The following is a 25,482-nucleotide window of genomic DNA, read 5'->3' as shown; positions in this document are numbered from 1 at the left end:
AAAGTAAGGTTCACTTTTAAAAATAGAACACAGGATTATACATGCAATTGCCATTTGGCTGTTGTTCTTAAAAGCTTTTAGAGCAGAATGTGGTATTTTACATATTTCACGAGCTTCTTAAGTGACGAGTCGGGAAATTTACTTAGATTCGGTAATTTGTAGTGGTAAGTGATATGGCACTGAATTATTTAGGATTTGTTTGGGTTTAAGTAGAAACATACGAAATTCGCGGCAACAAGCTATTTGTGTTTTATTAATTTTTTGCCTAATAACGTTTCTTATAGTACAAGATCCCACTGTAAGATTGCTATGTTCATAACGTAAAAAGATCTGAGAATAATCCTGCATTTATATTAAAATCATCAAAACATCAGAATTCGAAAAGATGAATCTCGATATCCTCGTCACAACGGAAACAGAAAAGAAAGGAAACGGCACGGAAAGAATAGGGGAACTAATCCATTGTTGGAGCGGAGTAGAAAAGAAAGACCGCGCAAAAGCTGGAGTTGGAATTCTACTAAAGAAGAAATGGGAAAAATCTATAGACGATTGGGAACCCATAAACGAGAGAATTGCCAAACTGAAAATCAAGATGTATGGCAGAGAAATTATAATATATAGATATATAATATATATGTTGCTATATATATAATATATAGCAACATACGGTCCAACGGAAGACAGTCCAGCCAATGAGAAAGAACGATTTATCGAACAACTTCAAGAACAAATGGATAAGAGAAAACCTAAACAAGAAATAATAATAGTGGGGGATCTAAATGGAAGAGTCGGAAGAAAAGACAATGACAGAACAGTTGGTCCATTTGGAGAAGACACAATTAATGACAACGGAGAAAGATTGGTAGAACTATGTGAAGTAAATGATTTGAAAATTATGAACGGATTCTACAAACACAAAAATATACATAAGTACACATGGACTCAAGAGACAAGAAAACTAAGATCCATTATTTACTACATTATCATGAACCACAAAAGCTCCATCAAAGTGAAAGACACCAGAGTGAAAAGAGGGGCAGAGTGTGGAACAGATCACAAACTTGTGGTGGCATGGATGGAATTCCCCTATATCTGGACAAAACAAAAACATACATCGATTGTTACAACGGGAACGACAATAAACGAAAAGAGGCTCAAATTACATCTATTGCAGGAAGAATCAATAAAAGATTTATACAAAAGAAGACTAGACCAAAAACTAGAAGAATTCAGATATGACACGTTAGATGAAATGCATGAACACATAAAAACCTGCCTAATTTCAGCGGCCTTAGAAGCTCTTGGAGAAGACGACCAAAGGAACACCCATCAGAATATCAAATTAATGGAAGACACATTGAAATGCATAAAAGAAAAGAAAAAACTACACATAAAATACCTAAACACCAAAAAACAGGAAGACTTAGACCTATATAGAGCGAAAAACAGAGAGGTAAAGAAAAGAGTAACAAATGAAAAGAACGAACGATGGGAACAAGCATGCACAGAGATAGAACGACATATCGGAGGAACGAGAAATTCAGAATCATGGCGAATATTAAAAGCACTTCAACGAAATAAGACAGAGAAAACCCAGATCGGCAAAATTAGTGAAAACGAGTGGCAAGAATACTACGTAGAACTACTTACAGAAAACCGTCCCCAATTTCAGGAAGAGAATATAGAACATGCAGGAAATGGGGCATACGACCAGATAGAAATAAGCCTGGCAGAAGTTAAGAGAGCAATCAAGACATTGAAGAACAAAAAAGCCAAAGGACCCGGAGGAATACCAAACGAACTAATTAAAAACGGAACGGAAAAGGTATTCCGCATGCTACATAGAATGTTCGAAAGAGGACTAAATTTAGAAGAAATACCTGCGGAATGGACACAAGCATACATCACATCCATACATAAGAAAGGAAACAGGAAAAAATGTGAAAACTATAGAGGAATGAGTATAATATCGTCGGTAGGTAGACTTTACGGGAAAATTATTAAAGAAAAACTAGAAACTGAAATAATAGGAAAAATTGGAGAAGACCAAGCAGGGTTCACAGTAGGAAAATCACGCCTAGATCATACGTACACATTAGAACAACTGATAGAGAAGAAAATGGCAAAAGGTAGACCGGTCCATCTGACCTTTGTTGATCTAAAGAAAGCATATGACTCAATACCTAGAGTCAAATTATGGGAAGCAATGAATGATCTCGGAATCCGACAAACACTAATAAAAGCAGTTAAAGCACTATACAAAGAAAACAAATTAGCTATTAAATGTGGAAATAAAGCCTACAATCCATTTAAGACGACAAAAGGACTTCTACAAGGCTGTGCTACGTTCCCTACTCTGTTTAAAATATTCTTGGAAAAGACACTCAAACCATGGAGGAGAAAGTGCGAAGGAATGGGCATACCAGTAAGAGACGAATACCTATACACCTTAAGTTTTGCCGACGATCAAGTAGTCATCGCACAAGATGAAGAAGATCTCAGCTTTATGCTCAGAAAACTAGAAGAAGAATATAAAAACAACGGAATGGAAATAAACTTACAGAAAACCGAATACCTAACAACAGAAAACAAGGATATGAGAAACCTAGAGATAGACGAGGGAAGACAAATAAATGGAACAGATAAATTCAAGTATTTAGGAACGATAATATCGAACCAGGGAACAACAGAAGAAGATATAAACAACAGACTGAGACAAACAAGAAACTGTATAAGACAACTAAACTCAGTGTTGTGGGATAAGAACATTACGATAAAGACAAAAAAGAGAATATATAACACCCTGACAAGAAGTATCCTGACATATGGGTCCGAAAACTGGACAATAAACAAGAGAAATAGAGGTAGAATAAGAGCAGTAGAAATGGAGTTCCTGAGGAGAAGCTGTAGACTTACAAAAAGAGACAGAATTGAAAACGCAGAGATTAAGCGGAGAATGGGAGTGCAATCAGACATAATCGACTATATAGAGGAGAAGAGACTATCCTGGTACGGCCACGTCAGAAGAGTGGACAGAGGACGCTGGATAAACAAAATCACAGAATGGAGCCCGATTGGAAGAAGAAAGAGAGGAAGACCCCGAAGGTCATTCAGAGATAAAATCGACGAGGCTATGGAGAAAAGAACCCTGCGAGATGGAGACTGGAATGACAGGGAAAATTAAAGAAAACGGTTGAGTGAAGGAAGACAGTGAAAACTGTGGAAATCCTTAGTAGTAGTAGTTATATTAAAATCAGCGAACAAATTATAAGAATAGAAAATAAAGATTCTTCGGCAGCTTTTGCTCTTAATTCGCAATGTTTGTTCTAGTATAGCTTGAGTTACTGAGGTAATAACGTACATATGAATTATTCTTGCTATGTTATCATTAGTGTTAAGAGACCTCGAATCGAATGTTGAGTGGCCGCTTAAACGTAATATAATGTAATTGATAAATAGAACGTAATGGAAAAATTCAATTCCCTATCTTTGAAGATGACAGTTCTTCTTTTGATCATTCTGTAGAATTTTATTATAAAGTTCGGAATCAAGATAAGGAAAAACTGTGTTACACTGCTTTTTTGAGCTTTCATGGTATTGCCAGAATGAGGAATTCAGAATTCTATTAAATCTTCTGGAATACCACCTTGTAAACTTATGCAAAATTATTTCCTTTGGTATACAAACGATCAAGGCCGTTCACTTTAGTCGGAGACGGGGCGTGGTTCTTTCAATCATATAGAAGCTCTATATTATCTTTAAAATTAAAATGTGATGGGCGCCATTCCTTATATTTATTCTCGTAAGGAAACGAGTCAAAAAAAAAATTGTAAAGAAAATTTTAAAACAAAACTATCCTTTTATTATTTTTTTGTAATGAACAAAAAACATTATTAAAAAATTCTACGTTGAAAAGTTATGTCATTTCAGAAAGAAATTAAAATAACAATTTGTGTTTACAGTATCCAATTACCATGTGAAGTGTTTATACGAAACTAAAATTAAAATCGTATTGTAAGAAAACAAACATTTAATAGCATGGCATTAGATTATGAATGAGAAATATATGAAAATAAAATTATACTTTATCCAAAATTTCGAAATAAAAATACATTTGTTATTAGGTAGAATACCTATAATAATTAAAAGCTCAATAATAAAGCATTTTACTGTTATTTAGTTCATAAATATTCTTCACTGCTCAATAAAAAAATATAAAATTGGTACAACATGATTTATCAAAAAGCTGGTGGGTATGAAGAAGGGATATAGTTTATTTCTTTTTACCCTCTGGATCGTTGGCTGAACGAAGCCTTGGGTCTATTTAAGAGGAACATACCATAGACCATATAAAGATATAGGGTTGAGTTTCAGAACACATATCATAAATTCATATATATATATATATATATATATATATATATATATATATATATATATATATATATATATATATATATACAGATTGAACGAATTTAAAACGGAACATACGAAATCAATGTATTTCGGCTCAACTCCGCTCTAGGTGGTTGGCCAACAAAAGGTTGTCAAATAATTATATTATAAAAATCCAATACGTCAGCGGGCTGCTGGATTCTGAATTCTTTCAAGAACAAGTCAAAACTCCATCCAAATAATTTGCCTAGAATCACTGAAAAAACTAGACTACACAAGCAGTTATTATGCTGTCAAACCACTTATCGCTTCCTTATAGTCCAAGAGATAGAGCCGAAATTTTGAACTGATCAGTAATATGACATTTCTCTATTGGAATATATTCATTGTAACTGGGTTAAGACTTTGCCATACAGGCTAACGCCCCTTGTGGTACAGGGGGTGGCTATACAGGGATGAAGTTGTCATTTTTTTCGGAAAAATTAACGATCGATAATATGGCTGAAAATTTGCCCAGAGGTATATTTAAGAAAAAAATGTGATATGTAAAGTAAATATGACTTTAGTTTGAAAAAAAAAAACATTATCATAATATCATTTTAAAACTACAAAATATTCTATAAAAGATTCAGACGATGACGTAGAGTTTTATCAAATGTTTTAGAAAAGTTTTTCTAATTTTTTTTTCTTATCGGAAAAATCGTTTGAAAATTTTTGGAAAAAAAATCATGGTATAACTGACAGAAAATCGAAAGGATTCTACAAATTAGATTTTACCTCAAAAAATTACGAAAATTTTCATTTACGGAAATTTTTTTGGAAAATTTTGAGGAAAACTCTACTTGACGCTTTTCAGAATAGTAACAGAAGTGAGCATACAAATTTTCAAATCAATCGGTATGAAAATATCATAATAAACTCAGTTTGAAAATTGTTACCGAGACCTAAAATGCGCAGGCAAGTGGTACATTTGATCCCGTTTTATGGCTCCCTGTAACAACCCAGCTGTCCGCTCTTTTCGATTTAGAGTTTTTAGGGGCTAAATAATGAGCCATAAAAATGCGGACATATTACTTATCGTTAATTTTTCCCCAAAAAATTGCAACTTCACCCCTGTCCGCCACCCCTTATGTATCCACTCTAGCGACCGCCCTTTGGGATTTCGTCTAGTTATACCAAGATCTTACTCTGGGCAAATTTTCAGCCATATTATCGATCGTTAATTTTTCCGAAAAAAATGACAACTTCATCCCTGTATAGCCACCCCCTGTATCACGAGGGGCGTCCGCCTGTAAGGCAAAGTCTTAACCAGTTACAATGGAGATATATTCCAACCGCATGGCGAAGGGTGAAAGTCACATATATCCCCAAGGTTGGTAGGGTAATGGACCAGACCCCCAAGTCATACAGACCAATAAGTCTATCCTCTTTCCTAGCAAAAACGCTGGAAAGATTGATAGACAGGTATATTAGAGACGACGTGCTGATGGAGAATCCACTTAGCGATCGCCAATATGCATACCAGCCAGGAAAGTCAACTGACTTGGCGCTGGATGATCTTAACAGACTGCTCTCAAAGTCGCTAGATGACAAGGAGATAGCGGTGGCGACGTTTCTGGACGTGGAGGGAGCGTTTAATAACGTCTCCTTCGAGTCTGTAACGGACGCGCTTAAAAGAAGAGGAGTTCCTGCCTTCATATGCGAGTGGACAAAGGCGACCTTAACAAACAGGATCATTGTGTCCTCGTTAGGTGAAGCCACTATTGAAGCGAAGGCAGGAAGCGGCTGCCCACAAGGAGGAGTTTTATCCCCATTACTGTGGGCTACGCTTATGGACGACCTACTTAATACACTGACCAGGGAGGGTTTTTACTGTCTGGGTTATGCGGACGATTTGGTAATTGTAGTCCGAGGACGCTTTACCAAAATAATTTCGGAGAGACTTCAAGTCGCTCTGAGGATTGTGGACAGCTGGTGTGAGGAAGAAGGCCTGAAGGTTAACCCTAAAAAAACATCTGTTGTTCCCTTCACCAGAAAAAGAGCACTGCAAGGCTTACAGCCACTAGTGCTCAAGGGAGTAGAAATCCCATTCACAAGTCAGGCCAAGTACTTAGGTGTAATATTCGACCAGAGGCTGACATGGAATGCACACATTCAGAAAGTCACACAGAAGGCCACTATGGCCCTGAACACATGTAGACGAATGTGTGGTAAGAATTGGGGGTTAAATCCTAAAATGAACCTCTGGTTGTACACAAGGGTTATAAGGCCCATGATAACTTATGGTTCAGTGGCGTGGTGGAACAAAACGCAACAGTCCGGGGCGATTCGATTGCTCAGTAGCACACAAAGGCTTGCATGCTTGAGTGTTACCGGAGCCATGAGAACAGCCCCAACGGACGCGCTAGAAGTTCTGCTAAACCTACCACCTCTGCATATATACATACAGAGTGAAGCCAGATCAACAGTACATCGGTTGATCCAAGGCCAAGCTCCAATAAGTATGATGCAGGGAGCTGATAACTTAAGGCTATACCAGGACATAAAGGCAGACCCCGTTCTAGGAATGCCTGTAGACCGAATGGTTACGAGGTATAGTTTTAACAAAAATTTTCAAATTATAATACCAAAAAGAGAGGACTGGGAAACTGGTCCGCCGCTAACAGCAAACTCAATATGGTATACGGACGGCTCCAAAACGGATACAGGTACGGGGGCTGGAATATATGGCATAAAACCAAGGACGGAAGTCCGGGTATGTCTAGGAACATACGCGACCGTATTTCAAGCCGAATTAGCTGCTATACACAGGTGCGCTATGGAACTAATCGGCCGAAATGTAGATAACGACTCCATCGTTATCTATTCGGATAGTCAAGCGGCTCTAAAGGCTCTCAGTTCGGTACAGGTCGATTCATGGCTGGTATGGAACTGTTTGGATGTCCTCTCTCAGGTGGGAAGTCAAAACAGGTTGACACTTGCCTGGGTGCCGGGACATAAGGGTCATCGTGGCAACGAGAAGGCCGATGAATTGGCCCGAGAAGGCGCATCTACGCCACTGGTTGGTCCGGAACCCTTCTTTGGAATCGCAAATACGATAAAAAGGGCAGCCATACACAAATGGGTGCAACAGAAGTCTCTTGAGTGGTGGAACAACTCACCAGGACAGAGGCAGGCCAAACAGTTCATCAAAGGACATTCGGCTAAATTTACAGCAGACTTACTTTCGCACAGGCGCAGGACTGTCAGAATGATAGTGGGTCTGCTCACTGGGCACTGTAGACTCAATAGACACCTGAGTCTCATAGGCCTGACAGAAGAGGACACCTGTCGTTTCTGTCTGGAAGAAGAGGAAACCGCTCTACACGTTCTGTGCCATTGCGAAGGTCTCGCACGAATGCGGTTTCTAGAACTCGGAGAGGAAAAACCGGAAGCACCAGGCTACATGAAAAGGCCACTATCAAGGCTGTTGAGTCTCATTAAGAGGACCAAGCTAGATGAAGTGCTTTAAAATAAGGGGGAAACACAATAGATCTGCAAAGGTCGCAGTGTATCAGGCTCTATTGGCCGCCCCATTTTCTACATTCTACTAACCAGTTACAATGAATATATTCCAATAGAGAACTGTCTTATTACTGATCAGTTCAAAATTTCGGCTCTATCTCTCCGACTATTAGGCAAGCTCTTCTTTCTTTTAAAGGAGACAGATAGTTGAACGATATTTTATACAATGTCTATCACCGGGTATGGATTTATTTTTGTCTAAGTTTTATATTGGTCCACTATTTCAAATGCAGTTCAAACAGACATATATTAAATTGTATGTTCCGTTTTAAATTCGTTCAATCTGTATATATATATATATATATATATATATATATACAACCTCCAAAGAACGGGCCAAAGAAACATAGCTTAGTAACATTCAGGCTCCCGGGTAAGGGTCTAAAAATAAATATTTATTTGAAAATATATAAGAGAAAAGGAATTTTTCGGCTTACCTCTTTAAGAGACCACTTAAACAAAATAACGCCTTGATTGTTTGACGTTTAAGGAGATAAAGATGGAGGACAAGGAATTTCGCTAGGGAATCGAGACGAATTAACAAACGTTCTCATCTATCGGAGATGGTAGGAACTACAGCAGGGTTCTTGAGGTAATTAAATGCACTCGGCGGATAGATATCGTGAGCAATTTTATTTTGAAATATTTACTCTAAATTACAATGAATTTTTTGAAACTTTTGAAACGGTTACAACCTTCCGATGGACGCGGAAAGCATAACAATAGGCCCTCTAAAACTCCACATAAAGTTCTATACCTTATACGACAACACATTAAATCTTTCAGGACCAGGCAGTCTCATTACTCAAGACGAGATAATCCTGACAGTGTTTTTACCTGAAGAGCTAAGTGTAAAATAATGCACAAAATGTTTTTGCAGGAAATCCGAATTAACGTGTTATATCATGTTTATTATTATTTGGTGTGCCAAGAACAGACAATTGTTCAAGTTGTAATGAACTGATTTTAAAAATAGAAACCAGTAGTGATGAGATTATTAAAAATCAGTTGGTATTGGAAAAATAGTTGCACTTAAGAACAGCCAGTAAATTTACGAATTACGGAATTAAAAAGACATCATAAATTGGAAGCAAGAGCAGGTAGATGTATGGCTATATCGTTCGACTTTGAACAAAACATTACCGCATATAAGAACTAGCGACGTATTTTTTAAAAGCCAAATGTGGTACTATGTATTTGGCATTCACGACTGGGCGAATGATTCAGCATCAATGTACGTCTATACTGCAGATATTGCAAACAAAGGGTCGAACGATGTAACTTCTATCCTTTTAAATTATCTTAATCATAAAGATCTAATGATTATTTAGTTATCTTTAGTGATGGATGTTCTGGCCAGAACAAAAACCATGTTATGGTTTATTTACAATGTATGCTGGTGCATTTTTCAAAGTTTAAAAAAAAAATAACCTACATATTTCCCATAAGGGCCATTCTTCCCTTCCGAATGATCAGGACTTTGCCCTGATTGGGAAGAAAGAGAATATGTAGTCCAAAAATTCCAGAATATTGGGATGAACTCATACGTCAATCAAGAGAAAAGTCATCTCCATTTAAGATGGTCAATATGACTCAACTTAGATAGGTTATATGAGGGCCCGATTGCTATTAGTTTTATGAAAATTTAGAATATTGCGTTTCTTTTTATCAAAAATTTCGAGTCACTGAAACGGTACCAACTGTTGACGTTGATGAAGATGATGATTAAAAAAAAAACATTATAGTGTTTTCCATTATTTTTTCAAAAAGTAAATACCCTTTTGGCACCTAGTATATTAAATAATATTTGTTTGTATATATACTAATTCATAAAAATTAGAAAAAAAACATTGCCTTAAATATTACCAGTTTATTTAAGTTTTTATTAATTTCTGAAAATTTCCTTTTTTTGACATTGGTTATTTTGAAATAAATCCTTCATTTGCTGGCAATAATATCGGAAGAGCTTCAACTTTTACTATAAAATATGAATAGAGTATGCAATAACTACACGGTATACAGATTAATACCAAGAACACCAAGTAGGTACATGATCTTTAGTAAAAATTCAATTCATCATACAAACATTACTTCAAGCAATAATCCCACTCAAACGGCGAATAATTAAAAATTCCTGGGAGCTATAATTAACAAGAACAGTGATCAAACTATCGAGATCAAAAGACGTATTGAAGTTGCTACGTTCATTTTGATAACAATTAAGAAATTATTTAATAATCGTGATATCAGTCCCCTTCTTTGAATAAAAATGTTAAAGTAAATAATTGTAAAAGAAAAACACGAGTAGATCAAAAGAAGACTTTATCTAAAGTTAAAGTTTAATCTAGTTATTATGATAATTTGTTGTCCATGCATACGCTGCTAAAGTGTAATTAGAGTTACAGCACTGTCTGGAAGATTAAACAGCATTATTGATACACATGTAAACGGAAAATTACCACTAACTTATCACCAAGTTGTTGGACTTGCAAGATTAAGTAAATATGGTCGATATTAGTAAACTAGCGAAACTTTGAGGGTCTCTCTTAGTTTACAAGCGTTTCCAACTCGAAATTTACACAATATGCTGACGTGGTTGATTAAAGCCCCAACTTTGGCCACCCCCGATGACAATATGTGGATATAGCGGCGTTAATGTATTTAAATCATGTCCAAATAATAATTTAGTTACTACTAATGCCAATACGCCTTTGGGATTTTGTATTGAGTCTCGGTTGCCATTGCTGTTATGCAATCATGGGATTTAATGGACAAGTCGCCGGGGGCATTTGACGTAACCGGTTCCGAATGAAAACAAAATTACAATAAAGCTGCGGTATATTATTGGACAAACAAAATTAGTACTGATAGAAACATTTGTTTTCATATCAAATTACAGAAAACAGTGATTATGGCATATATTTTAGAATCGAAATTATTAAAGTACATTTTATATTGTTTAGATGTTGCTTCCATGAAAAATTAGTAGTTAGTTGAGTAACCGCAGTCTCAAAGTTTTAGCATTATTTTATGGTTATAAAAATGATTTTTTCAACCTTTTTTGATACACCTTGATAAATTAACTCTTAAACTTTTATTTGGTATGCGTAAAATTACCGTAAGTTCGTCCCAAAGCCTTCTTTCAGTGCGTCATAGTTGATGGAATTCTCTTTATTCATGTTTGCCTTGGTTAGGGTCCAGGTTTGACATCCATATCTCATGATAGGAAGGATGCATTGGTTGAACACTTTGCTCCTCAAGTATTGGGGTATTTTGCGGTTCTTAAGTATCCAACTAAGTTTTCCAAATCCTGCCCATGCTAGTCTTGCTCTTTTAGTAATTTCCGCACTTTAGTTCTCTTTGTCAAGTTTCAGGATTTGGCCTAGGTAGATATATTCCTGGATCTCACTGCCATTTATAGTTATACGTCTGGGGTCATCTGTGTTTGTCATTATTTTTGTTTTTTTCATATTCATTTGTAGGCTGACGTATTGGGAGCTGGCTGCTAGTTCCCCCATCATGATTTGCAGTTCCTCGAATGTGCTGGGTTCAGCGAATCTGAGGTGGTTTAACTTGTTGCCATTAATGGTAATGCCATAGGTTGACCAATTTGTAGGTTTGAAGACGTCTTCTAGGGCTAGGTTGAAAAGCTTTGGCGATATTACGTCTCCTTGTCTCACTCCTCTCTTAATGGGGTTTGTTACGGACCACAATACACAACTTTGGGTGCAATTACAATTATCTAGGTTGGTTTTTTACAATAATTACGAACAATTAACGATTTTGCCTTATGTCATAGTTTTCGAAGCAACAAATTAATTTTACAACTTTTAGCAATCGCAATTTTAAAGCTTTTATTATGTTTTAAAAAATAGTGTTTTGTAATTTGACCTTAAATATTAACCTTTTTAATGGTAAACAAAAAATCGAAAAAATGGCATTTTTACACTAAACTGTTCATAAATACAAAAAATAGACGAAATGTCTGCAAAAACCGTATAGGTTTTGTTTTATATGGGTCTATAAAAGCTAAAAAAAGGAAATGGAATGACAGTGGAGTGTGGAGAAGACGATACATCTTCGAACTTTATAGAATATACCAGGAACCTGATATCGTAAAATATATCGAACCTGATACCGTAAAGAGGAAGACCCAGAACAAGGACCCTTGATAACATCGATGAAGACATGAGAAATATGGGAATACGTGCTTGGCAGAAAAAGGCAATGGATAGTGACGACCGGAGAGAAATTCTTGAGGAGGTTAGGACCCACTCAGGGTTGTAAAGAAAAAATGATGATGATGATAGTTTCTGTTCCTCCTTGCCACGAGCTGTCTGATTCCGGCTTAACAGTAGAGACATCTCAAAGTTCTATTCTTGCACCGACAGTCTACAAAATATACAACATCTAATTCTCTAACTCTACACGAAACAAAATATTGACAATACAAGATGAGAATGATATTGGGCCATCAGGTTTTCCGAAATTGTAAATGCCTTTATTAAATTTATTTGTTTTCTTTAATAAGGTATCTGCTAGTGGATGATTTATTACTACAAAAACATTAACTAAAAGGTCTATAAAATTTGACGAAGGGTTTACGAAGTTGACTTAATATTCAGGCCATATTTGTCAAGATTATTATCCGTTTTGCAGGATTCCATTTTACAAGGAAAATATAACTCTCGGACGACCATTTAAGGAATAAAATTAACATTTAACCACACAAGAGTAATTTATTTTGACAAATTCTAGTTAGAAAATAGTGTTAGTATATCTTCTGGTGTGCATGCACGGAATTATAAACACATCGCTGAATGTCACAGTCGATAAAATTAGAGACGAGCGCTGGGATGGGGTTGCGGTCACGGAAAAGCGAGAACGGGGGGATAGCAAACCGTCCAAAAGGGCCGTTTGCTGTGCCATTTCTATAATAATAATTGTATAGCTTTTATCTGCTTTCGTAACGCTAGAAACCTATTTACCATTCAATAGCCGATAGTTTCTGTTATGTGACGCGAATTTAGTGTGAGTTTTACGGCATCGTTTCGGCTTTTGTCTATCTGCGAAAGTCGAGGAAACTGAAAATCAAAAATTATAGCTAGAACGATGATCGTGCCTTGGTCTTTTCATTAAAAGTTTTAAATTGTGCCGGTCGAGTTAGATAAAGAGATTTTTACACTCAGAGAACGAAACCCATTTTTCATATTTTTGTAAACTAAGTAATCAGCAGTAATTGGAAAGAAGCAAGGGCAAAAAGGCGTGGGATTCATGATACTAAGGCACCTAAGAGAGAAAATTATAAATTTCAAGCCAATATGCGAAAGGATGGCCTATGTTAGAGTCAACAGCAAACCATTTAATATATCAGTCTTGAATTTATACGCCCCCATAGAAACAAGCAATGCAGACGAAAAAGAAATCTTTTATGATAGGGTCGAAGAGGAGATAGAAAAAATACCCAAAGAAGATATCGTATTTGTACTAGGAGACCTCAACGTCCAGATTGGAAAAGAGGACTTTTTACAACAAATTGCAGGAAAGCATACAATACACGAAAACACGAATGACGATGGGCAAAGACTATGTAACCTAGCAACAAGAACAAATTTGTTAATAAGCTCAACAAAATTTGAACACCCTATAATACATAAGGTAACATGGAGGTCACCAGATCAGAAAACATATAGTCAAATTGATCACATAATGATTAATAAACGAAAACAATCGTCAATAAAAGAGCAGATAGGTAAAAGTCAGGCTAAAACAAAAAACGGATGGTATAACCAAGAATGTAGAGAAATAATAGAAAAAAAAAGTGCGAGCCAGAAATAAATGGCTAAGAACAGATAAAGAGGAAGACAGAGAAGAATATGAAAAATTAAGAAGGAATGCTAAGAAAGTGATAAGGCAAAATAAAAGAAGATGGGTAGACAAAAAAATGCAGGAAATAGAGCAGGAAAGAACAAACAGAAATACGAAAAGTTTTTACAAAAAGATTAAAACACAAAACAAAAAATACAAGGGCAAAACAAACGGAATAAAAAATAGAGAGAGAATAGTGATAATAGGGGACCAAGAATACAAGCAAGTATGGAGAGATTACTACAGAGAGCTCTTGACGGAGGAAACAACAGAAGAAGAAATGCATAACGAGGAGGAAACGGTGCACGAAGAAGAAGCAGATGAAGTAGATGAAGTAGACATCAAAATTTCAAAAGAACCAACATTAGAGGAATTGGATGAAGTAATACAGAGAAGCAAAAATGGAAAAGCCCCTGGTAAAGATGGAATTAATATGGAACTAATAAAATACGGGGGAAGGGAACTAAGAGGAAAAATACTGGCACTGTTGAAAAATATATGGAAAGAAGAGAAAATGCCAGGGGACTGGGAGGTAGGGCAGATCATAACAGTACATAAAAAGGGAGACCAACAAATCTGTGAAAATTATAGAGGAATAACGTTACTAAATACAACATATAAAATAATGACATCAATAATAAAAAAGAGGTTATCAAAGATCACAAAGAAGACAGTAGGACAGTACCAATGTGGATTTACAGAAGGAAGATCTACAATAGATGCAATACACACAATAAAACAAATAATGAAAAAAGCAAACGAGTATAAATTAGAATTGGAAATGTTATTCATAGACTTCAAACAGGCATTTGATTCAATTAAAAGGAACGGATTAATGATAGCACTTAAAAAACTAAACATTCCACATAAACTCAGAAAATTAATAGAAATGACAATGAGAACTACAAAAATAAGCATAAGGACACAAAGAGGAGAGACAGAGGAATTCATTATAAATAAAGGGATGAAACAAGGAGATGCCTTATCAACAACGCTATTTAATCTAGCATTAGAATATGTACTACGAAATATAAATAAAGGAAATCTTAGAACAAGAGGTGGTCAAATAATTGCATATGCAGACGATATTGCTATTATTGCAAAAAACAGAAAAATAATGAAAGAAATGCTAGAAGAACTAAGAGAGAAAGGGGAGGTAATGGGGCTAAGATTAAATCAAGAAAAGACAAAAATATTAAGATTAGGGAAAAACCAATAAAAGAAAAAATCAAAATAGGAAGTTCTGAGTTTGAAGAAGTAGAATACTTCAAATATATAGGAGTTACAATAAGTAAATCCGGAGAAAGGAAATCCGAAATAAAAGAAAAAATATTAGCAGCGAATAAAGCTTATTTTGCAAACAAAAGATTACTTAAAAGCAAAACACTGACTAAAAAAGTAAGATGAGCATTTATAACACCATAATTAGGCCAATATTATTATATGCAGGAGAAACAATGACGATGGTTAAAAAAGATGAAGAAGACTTAAGAATAGCAGAGAGAAAGATTATGAGAACCATACTAGGACCAATCAGAACAGAGCAAAATGAATATAGAAGCAGAACAAATGCAGAAATTAAGGAAGAACTTAAGAAAGACATCGTAACTAAAATAAAGCAATGCAGAGTTAGATGGTTAGGTCATATTTGGTGAGCAGGCGATGAGGCAGTGACATACGCAATGATAGAATGGAATCCAGGAGGAAAAAAGAGAAGGGGAAGACCGAGATCAAAGTGGCTGCAAGAAGTTGAAGAAGACCTCCAAAGGGCAGGAGTCAGAGAATGGAGAGGAAGAATTAGAGACAGGAAAAAATGGAGAGATATGGTCAAGAAGATAAGATAAACAAAAAAGACTGATCCACTTAAGAAATAGGATCTAGAAAGCATTTGCGGTTTAACCCCACACTGGGCTGTATAGCCATTATACATATAAGTAATCAAGATTCATCTGAACTAAAATTCGTTAACTTTAAGGTTCGTTAATACTTTTAGACATCTAGTAATAATAAAGTTATTACTTTTGTTCAATCACAAACAGTCCATTAAAATGTCACATTTTTTATGCCTTTACGTTCATTTCTTAGAGGACGCAATTTTATTTTTTTGATGTATCGGGAGGGTAAGTATCAGTGTAAGTCCAAGTTAAGGTGTTGGGTCGCTACCCTTGTCCTCTGGCCCCCATCTTGGAAAAAAGGAGAGTAAGCGCAAAATTTTGGGCCAGTGTTTTTTAAATGCATTCATTTTTTTCGAATCCTGAGAAAACTAACAAATATTTTTGAAAAACTTAAACGCAGAATAAGAGACTACATTATTACCGAGGGCCGAAAGTCCCTTAGAATAAACAAAAATTTTTTTTGAATGAAATATTTGAAATTAAAATCACACTACATTTTCTCTTCTTTTTCACCCCTATAACTTATTAAAATAAACATTATAGAAGTTTTCAGGGACTTTTGGCCCTCAGTAATAATGTATTCTTTCATTCTGCGTTTAAATTTTTCAAAAATACTTATTAGTTTACTCAGGATTCGAAAAAATGCTCTTATTCGCACTGTACTCGTAAACTAGCAACTCTACAAAGAAATTTTATCAGATAATATTTAATCAAAAATTATTTGTAGCAAATTTATTTTTACTACATTTTTTTGTGAAATGAAAAATAAAATAGTTATTAAGAAAAAATAACTAAAACTTTTTGAAGCAATTTTAGATTCCAGCCATACATATTATTCCTTGTGGAATATTATCATAAAGTGGGAAAATCGCAGTGATATACCTAAGCATTGTGCCTTCAAACTAGCAATTTGAGAGGAGTACCCCACCAAATACAAGTCAAAATTGAAGTGATTGATAATATTAATATTGTGTGTAATTGTATATGAAAGCCGCGTTTACACCATGACAATTGCCATTGGACAATTGTTATCACGTGGTTGCGGATTGTCGGAGGTCAGTCCAGTTGAACGAGAAGATGTTTATACGGGGCCAACTATTGTCATGGCAGTAGACAGCTATGGCCGACTGCTCGTCATCTGTTGTGTTCGGTGAGGGAACTGGCAAAAAACAAGACAGCACTACTGGCCTACACCGTTCACACGGCGCCAATTGTCGCGACAATTGAGATTTCGACTGGTGGGGGGACTCATTGGGCTCAGCTCATTGTCCTCAGTCTACTCCCGGAGACAACTGAATTTTGGGCCAATTGTGAGGACAGTTGGCAAGGCAATTGGCCTGAAGTGTTTAGACGAAGACAATAATTTCATGCCAGTCAGTTGTCTTCTGACAATTGTCTCGTCAATTGTCATCGTGTAAACGCGGCTTAAGGCTGGAAATTCAGGCAAATGCAAACATATAATTGGCACATTCACATTACTATATATTTTTCGGTAAGTGATTACATAGTAATTTGATAAAAGTAAAAGAACCATTTGACTATAACTTCATGTTTATAATTCCTTTTTATTATTTACAGGCATACGATGGACACATTGGAAACATTAAGCACCACAGACATCAAGCACAACAGTGGGGAAAATTAGAAAACATAATGTGTATGAAAGTATAGTGCCAATTAATCAGTTTTGCCACATAAAAAAAACACTGCAAGAAGAGAATTAGATAGCCGTCTAGCAAAACCAGCAGATAGTGATATATTGAAGATATTACTCTCCGGAGCAGAAGATTCGGAGTTAAGTCTGACCTTAAAAAGTGTGGTTCCTATACATCAAGACACAAAGTTCTATGAGGAAGAAATGCTTCAGATATCTGCACAATAAAGTTGATATGTCAGTCTTTGCTGATACATGGGCTAGTTAAATTGTACTAGAATATGATCTAGCTAAGTATATTTTATACAAATAATGTTGAAGTCTTTCTTCTTCTTGATGTTATCCGTTACGAATGTGGGCGAATGCAGCGCGGAAAAGCTGCACAGATGTTGTATTCAACCAGATTCTGAGGTTCTTTAACCAAGATGTTCTTCTTCTTCCTGGACCTCGTTTTCCAAATATTTTTCCTTGTAGGTTGGCTTGAGGGAGAGCATATCTGGATTCATTTCGCATAATATGTCCGAAGAATTGTAACTTTCGAGATTTGATGGTGGTCAGTACCTCTCAGTTCTTATTCATTCTTCTGCGGACCTCCGCATTTGTGACTCGGTCAGTCTGCGAGATCTTAAGTATTCTCCGATATAGCCACATCTCAAATGCTTCTAATTGTCTGCACATATCTTTGTTCAGGGTCCATGATTCAACACCATAAAAAAGGACAGAGAAGACGTAGCATCGCAGCATTCTTACTTTTGTGTCAAGAGAGAGGTTGTGACTCTTGAAGAAGGTCCCCATCCGATTGAAAGTAGATCTACTTTTCCGATGCGTGCTCTAATCTCCTGGTTGCTGGTCCATTCTTCATTTATTATGGTGCCGAGGTAGTTGTAGTGCGTCACCCTTTCTACAGGTGATTGGGTGACGTAGAGTTGTCCTTCTGTTATCCTTTTCTTGCTAATTATCATAAGCTTTGTCTTCTTAACGTTTATATTAAGTCCATATTGTTGACATTTATCCCTATTTTATTAGTTATCTATTTTGACAGCAGTTGGCAGCATGATCGTTTGAGAACGCGAATAATGCTGAGTTACGCGACTTTATTGTAAGAGAGTTCATTCGATTTAATGAAATCAACTTTAACTTGAGAATATCCGTCAGGAAAAAAGTGTTCTAAATAAAATAAACTAATATATATATATATATATATATATATATATATATATATATATATATATATATATATATATATATATATATATATATATATATATATATGTTTGTTTTGAGGTTTCCGCGGGAGCTATATGTGCTGTCACTATTTTTCCGGGATTGACTCCGCGTTGTAAAATGCTGGTTTTCTTGAAAACCATTGTTTTGGCGACGTTTCGGCAAGGTCTCACTTGCCATTCTCAAGCCTGGTGGATCTACTTCTCGTCGTTACTTGATTAGTACTGGTCTACTGGTCTACTGGTAGACCAGTACTAATCAAGTAACGACGAGAAGTAGATCCACCAGGCTTGAGAATGGCAAGTGAGACCTTGCCGAAACGTCGCCAAAACAATGGTTTTCAAGAAAACCAGCATTTTACAACGCGGAGTCAATCCCGGAAAAATAGTGACAGCATATATATATATATATATATATATATATATATATATATATATATATATATATATATATATATATATATATATATATATATATATATATATATATATATATATATATATATCATCATCATTGGCTTTTACAACTCTTCGTGAGCTTTTGCCGCGTTTACTATTGCCTTCCATTGATTCCGATCCTGTGCTATTATTTCCCATGGCCTTACTTCCATCTTCTCCAGGTCATATATATATATATATATATATATATATCATCATCATCATTGGCTTTTACAACTCTTCGTGAGCTTTTGCCGCGTTTACTATTGCCTTCCATTGATTCCGATCCTGTGCTATTATTTCCCATGGCCTTACTTCCATCTTCTCCAGGTCTTCCCTGACTGCGTCTTTCCACCTTTTTCTAGGCCTTCCTGTCGATCTTCTACCATCTGGTCTTTCCCAAAACACATTGCTAATCAGTCTGTCGTCATCACTCCGTACCACGTGGCCTGCCCATCTTAATCTATTGGCTTTTATGTATCTTACTATGTTTCCTTTCTCGAAGAGAGTCTCTATCTCATTGTTGTATCTGCTCCTCCATTCATTTGTCACGCTGTCCCTGCAACAACCATATATAATTCGCAGGATTTTGCGTTCCCATACTAATAGCTTGATTTCTTTCTTTCTCAATGTCCATGTTTCACTTCCATATGTCACTGCTGGTCGTATTAGGGTTTTGTACATTTGGATTTTGGCACGCCTTGAGAGAAGCTTTGACCTCATTAGATGTTGAATGGCAAAGAATGATTTATTCCCCGCCAGTATTCGTATTTCAACCTCCCGTTCTCCTGTGTTTTCACTGGTAATTGTTGCTCCTAGGTATTTGAATTCTTTGACCACCTCAAAATTATGATCGTTTATGGTAATGTTTTGTCTTATTCGCTGTCGTTCCTTTTTTGATACGACCATGTATTTAGTTTTTTCTTCGTTTATTTTCAGGCCTACGCTTAGTGTTGCTTCTTCAAAGTTCGATACTATATCCTTAACTTCCAGTGTTGTCTGTGCTACTGCATCTACATCATCTGCAAATGCGAGAATAATCTTTGCTCCTCTGGCAGTTATGTCTGGTTTGACTCTGGTATAGATTTTTCGCATTGCATAATCCAATGCTAGGTTAAATAGTAATGGGGACAGCGGGTCTCCCTGTCTGAGTCCGGTGCTTATGCCGAAAGCCTTTGAAGTTTTGCCTCCTATTCTAATTTGTGCAAAGGAATTGTTGACACACATTCGCGCAATCATGGTCAGCTTCTTTGGTACGCCTAACTCCATCATTGCACTCCACAGTTTTAAGCAATCTATGGAATCATATGCTTGTTTGAAATCTATGAAGATCTCGTGTACTTCTTTATTATATTCCCAATACTTTTCTAGCATTTGTCTGATAGTAAATATTTGGTCGATTGTTGATCTTCCAGGCCTAAAGCCGCATTGGTAATCGCCAATAATTTCCTCTGTATATGGCAGTAATCGTTTTAGTACAACTGAAGCTAATATCTTATATGTAGTAATATATATATATATATATATATATATATATATATATATATATATATATATATATATATATATATATCCACTTTTTGTATCTATATTTGCCTACATACATTCCGTAGTGAACACGTCCTTAGAGTAAATATTCCAAACCTCCAGTGTACAATTCTTTTCTGTATAAAAATCTCATTCTAGTGCCCCGTTAGGACACTATGCCCGTGGAATATAAACACAACGTATTCGAGAAGAAGAATACGATTTTGAAGCTTCGGAAAATGTTTAGCTGTATATACTTATGTAAAAATAAAAATAAGGATAAACGACAATTTGCCCTTTGATAATAGGAAGTGAAATAAAAAGTGTAATAATGTAATATATATATATATATATATATATATATATATATATATACATAACATATAATCACAAATAACAATTTCAATCTACACTACCAATTATCATTTTGACAAAATAATTATTTGACTGATAATGTATTTCTCCTTTGTTACTTTTAAATTTTATGATTAATAGGAGAAAATGTTATTTTAAATGATGCTTAAATTATCAATATCAGATCTCTTATTAATACAATACCATTTTTTTATTCAAATCATTTCTTTAAATTCTCTTTTACGTAAATTTATTTCTCTTTTCCAAAATTTTTACTTCTTTAAAAATGAAAACGTGATCTTCATTTATCACATGTTCTGTCACAGAACAAGATTTAAAATTTCTTAATATTGTATTTATTTTCAAGAAACAAGAGGACCATATTGGGTAGTTTTAATTTTTAATTATTAAATCTGTCTTAATGGTATGCAACCAGTTATGCATACAAGAATATGTAGAGGTAAATATTTATTTTATTTTTCCAGTAAATAGCAATAAATGTTGCTCAATTTATCTATGTCAGACTTTTAATTTATGCAAGATGTACTAGATTTTATGAAACACATTTCCAAGAAAACACGTTTTGCATGGTTTTTTCTTATGCCAAATTACAGGAATCCTCGAAATTGAACTCATGTTTGTGTTATTGCATGATCTGTGAGTGCACATGCATTTATTTTATTGGTTTTTATGTCACTACGACGTAAGATTACAAATATGGCACAGGAGTGGAACAATCAGAAATGCATTGAAAGTATGTCAAGAAGGTGCCAGGCAGTCATTGCTGCAAAGGGTCACACTACCAATTATTAGGCTTAACGCATAATTTTAAGTATATCTATGTAATTACTCGTTTCTTTTAATATTTGTAAACTTTATAAAGTTCTAAATCACAGTAAACCAGAATTAAGCACAAAAATATGTTTAGCTCAATTACATATCATTATTAAACAAAAAGTAAAATTATATGGGGAGCTCTAGTAATTTGATCACTCACTGTATTAATAAACAGATGTTGGTGTTGAATAAAATTGATTTTACCGAAGTGTAACAATATTATGTATAATTTGTAAATTGTAACCCTTACTTATTATAAAGTAACTCACAAACTCACAACTCCGATTGATATGACATTTTGGTTAAATAAAGTAACAAATAATAAGAATTCTTTAGTACCGTTTCCATACACAAAAGTATACAATTACAGTAATGTATATTTTCGAACTGGAATATCGATCCTGATCTGTCTGCCTCACCAGAGCAATTAAACTCAGCTTTTCTGTTTGCTACGTACGATTTTGAATAAAACAAATGTCTTACAAAGTTCTGTGTGCTCCACTACTTTCTCTAAAACACAACCTCTATTTATCTTATAAGTTTTCCGCACGCTTGTTCTTTTGATGTTGCTCACTTTGTTTGATAACAATTATTTTGCGATTTAGTACGTTGCTTCTTCAATGTGTTCGTAATTTATTAGTTCGCAGGAACTTTCGGGATAGAAACTGTATTGTTACGCAATTACAGGTCGGGCGAAGTTATGTTTGACTTTTACTGTTCGAAGAAGGAGAGTCAAGTGTGGGAGGAGAGGGATGGCCTTTGTTTTACTATTCGCAATTTGCATTGTAATTCAAACTAGGATAAGCAATTTATTGATTTTAAACCTACCGGTAGTGGTCAAATATAAATGCTCTTTAAACACCATCAATTATTTTTCTTATCACGCAATCTCACTAATTAGCTGCGCGAAATAATTCTTCTATTGGAGAACTACACCATTGCCTAATATTACGTATTTTTTGGCGAAATGAAATAGAAATTACATAAAAGAAAAAGATAAAATATAAAGACGGGAAGCAACGCAATGTGGAATAACGTTTTTTCCTCAATAGTTCTGGATTACAATCCCTAGAATAGGGTAAAACTATCTATTTATGACCAGCGCATCCAGTCCCGTGGTTTGTCGGTAAATTAACACGGTTCAAAGAAAATTGGAAGCTGATGTATAGCACGTACTTACTCGTCCTACCCTTCCAACACGGCTAGGGTCTGGTAAGGTCATTGTAGTGGTAATTTTACTATGGAGTGATCTAACGAAGTTGTGTTAGTAATAATATTTCATTGTGTTCAATACATTTATTTAAACATACTTTTTAACAAATGTCTGCACAACAATATCCAAATTCCCATGTTCTAACAATGATCGCTCACTCTTGACAAGGGTTTGGGCCACCCTTGTATACAATATTTCTTTACTAGTTTTAGATCCTCATCAGCATTCACTTCAGTCCTAAATTGCTCTTTCTTTTCATCAGGCATGTCAATAGTGTGAACTATTTCTGTAATACATTTATCATCATCCACTTCATATTTTATAAAATTCCTCGATAATAAATCTGCCACATGCATGAACTTGCCTGGCTTAAATTTTACCTCTATGTCATATTTAGATAATCTTACCCTAATCCTTTGTAATCTCGGTGACATTATGTCCGCAATGCCTTTATGCATTAATGCCTCCAAAGGCTTATGGTCAGTATCAATTTCCACTTTTCTTTCGTAGATAAAATTATGAAATTTATTGCATGCATATAGGATTGCCAAGAACTCCTTTTCAATTTGACTCATATTTGACTCTGCTGTCGTTAGCGCCCTAGTGACCGTAATCATAACCTGCTGATATGACAGTGTTGGAATTGTTATCATTATTTAAATTACCCAACCTAGTAAAATTTTTAGCGGTAACACTGGTGGACAAAACTAAACTTTCCCCTTGATTTCGAGGGGGCTCGTTCTATTCAGGTAATTATCAAAAGGTAAATATTGTAACGAGAAAATTGAAGAAAACGAACTAAAAAATGAACGTCTAGAGAAAATGATACGTAAAGTAGGACTTCGTCCAAATGCTGATGCTCTTTCAAGCCGGCCATGCAGTGCAAATTATAATCTCTGTTTTCAATTAGAGGAACGAAGTTGCCCGTGAGACGAACCACTGTCATTAATGATCAATGGTAGCCTTAACTGCTACAAGATGCCCAAGCAAAAGATCCATGTATAAAAAGAGTATTGAATTGGATGCGTCGAGGTGAGACACCTTCTTAGCAAGCCATTAATGCATGTAGTCCAGAAGTCAAGTCCTACTGGAGCCAATGGAATTTCCTGGTACTAAAAGATGATCTTTTGTATAGAACCTTTGAAGACGATGATGTTACAGAATTTAAGCTTCAGGTGATTGTACCTAAAAGTAATGTGTCAGAGGTATTGCGTCAGTTGCATGACTGTGCATCAGGTGGAAGTTTGGTATTACATAGACTCTGCAAAAGGTTTGAGAATAGTTCTATTGGGTGAATTGTAAAGAAAATGTAAAAAGATGGTACAGTTGGTCAACACAGGGCACCCATGAAACAGTAAAATGTTCTATGGAAATAGTAGCAATCGACATCGTAGGTAAATTTCCAGAAACGAATGATGGAAATACATATATCCTGGTATCCATGGATTATTTTACGAAATGGACCGAGGCCTATACGGTACCAAATCAAGAAGCTGCTACCAATGCAGAAGTACTTGTTAAAGAATTCTTCAGCCGATTTGGTGTTCCCTTGGAGATCCACGCCGATCAAGGGCGAAACTTCGAGTCAACTCTCTGCCAAAACGTTTGAAAATTGATTGGTGTCAATAAGACCAGAACGACATCCCTGCATCCTCAATCAGATGGAAGTGTCGAGAGGATGAACCGAACGATGGATAAATACCTGTCCAAAAATGTATCCAAACATCAAAGATATTGGGATCAGTACATTCATTTATTCCCAATGGCCTACCGCTCGGTAGGCCGCTTGTAAATGAAACTACAGGCCAGACTCCAACCTGCCTGATGTTAGGTCGTGAAGTTCGTTTACCCTGCGACATAAATTTTGCTGCAGAACTTTCGAAGAACATGTTGCAAGCGAAGAATATGTCGACCGAGTGAAGTTCAGACTAAATAACATTCATGAATTTGCCCGACAACACATCCAGTTAGCCAGTGACAGAATGAAAGATCAATATGATTCTCGATGCAACAATGAAAGCTTTGAAGTAAATGATCTTGTCTAGCTTTATAATCCACAACGTCGTCGAGGTTTATCCTCTAAACTGCAGACAATTGGAAGGTGCGAAGGAAGCTTATTTCGACTTACACCATGTAACGGTTGCATCTTTTTAGAACGATGATGCCTATTCGATAACCTTTAAGATGTATCGACCGACGTCGGTACATCTACAGAGCGAGGCGTTCTTACAAGCGGGAGAAGAGGTGGACTATTCCAGGTTATTCTAATAAATGACTATTTCTGTGTTTAAAGAGCGCTGTTGTTGTTAGTTTTAGTTAGTTGATAAGAGAATATGGTACTATAAACTTTAAATAAATAGTTTATATAAATTAGAACTGCTCGTTTTATTGTTAAACACGTTACAATATTTATTCATTTCACACTAATATGGGGTGCCAACCATGTTCTCTTTTTTATTCACCAATATCTATTTCCTATTTCTCTTTGCCGACGTGTACCAGCGAAGAGCGGCT

The 25,482-nt window shown here is 35.6% G+C and overlaps 1 protein-coding gene across 4 annotated transcripts in view; it reads right to left on the bottom strand.

The window, feature by feature from the left end:
• The window catches only part of LOC140444165 (uncharacterized), a 275,749-nt gene that overhangs the window by 85,578 nt on the left and 164,689 nt on the right, over window positions 1-25,482 (bottom strand). The gene's annotated exons all lie outside the window — the stretch shown is intronic.

This window comes from Diabrotica undecimpunctata, chromosome 6 (assembly GCF_040954645.1).
Source record: "Diabrotica undecimpunctata isolate CICGRU chromosome 6, icDiaUnde3, whole genome shotgun sequence".
Classification (NCBI taxonomy): domain Eukaryota; kingdom Metazoa; phylum Arthropoda; class Insecta; order Coleoptera; family Chrysomelidae; genus Diabrotica; species Diabrotica undecimpunctata.
The sequence above is the reverse complement of the archived record's forward strand: the minus strand, read 5'-3'. Positions and strand labels throughout refer to the sequence as shown.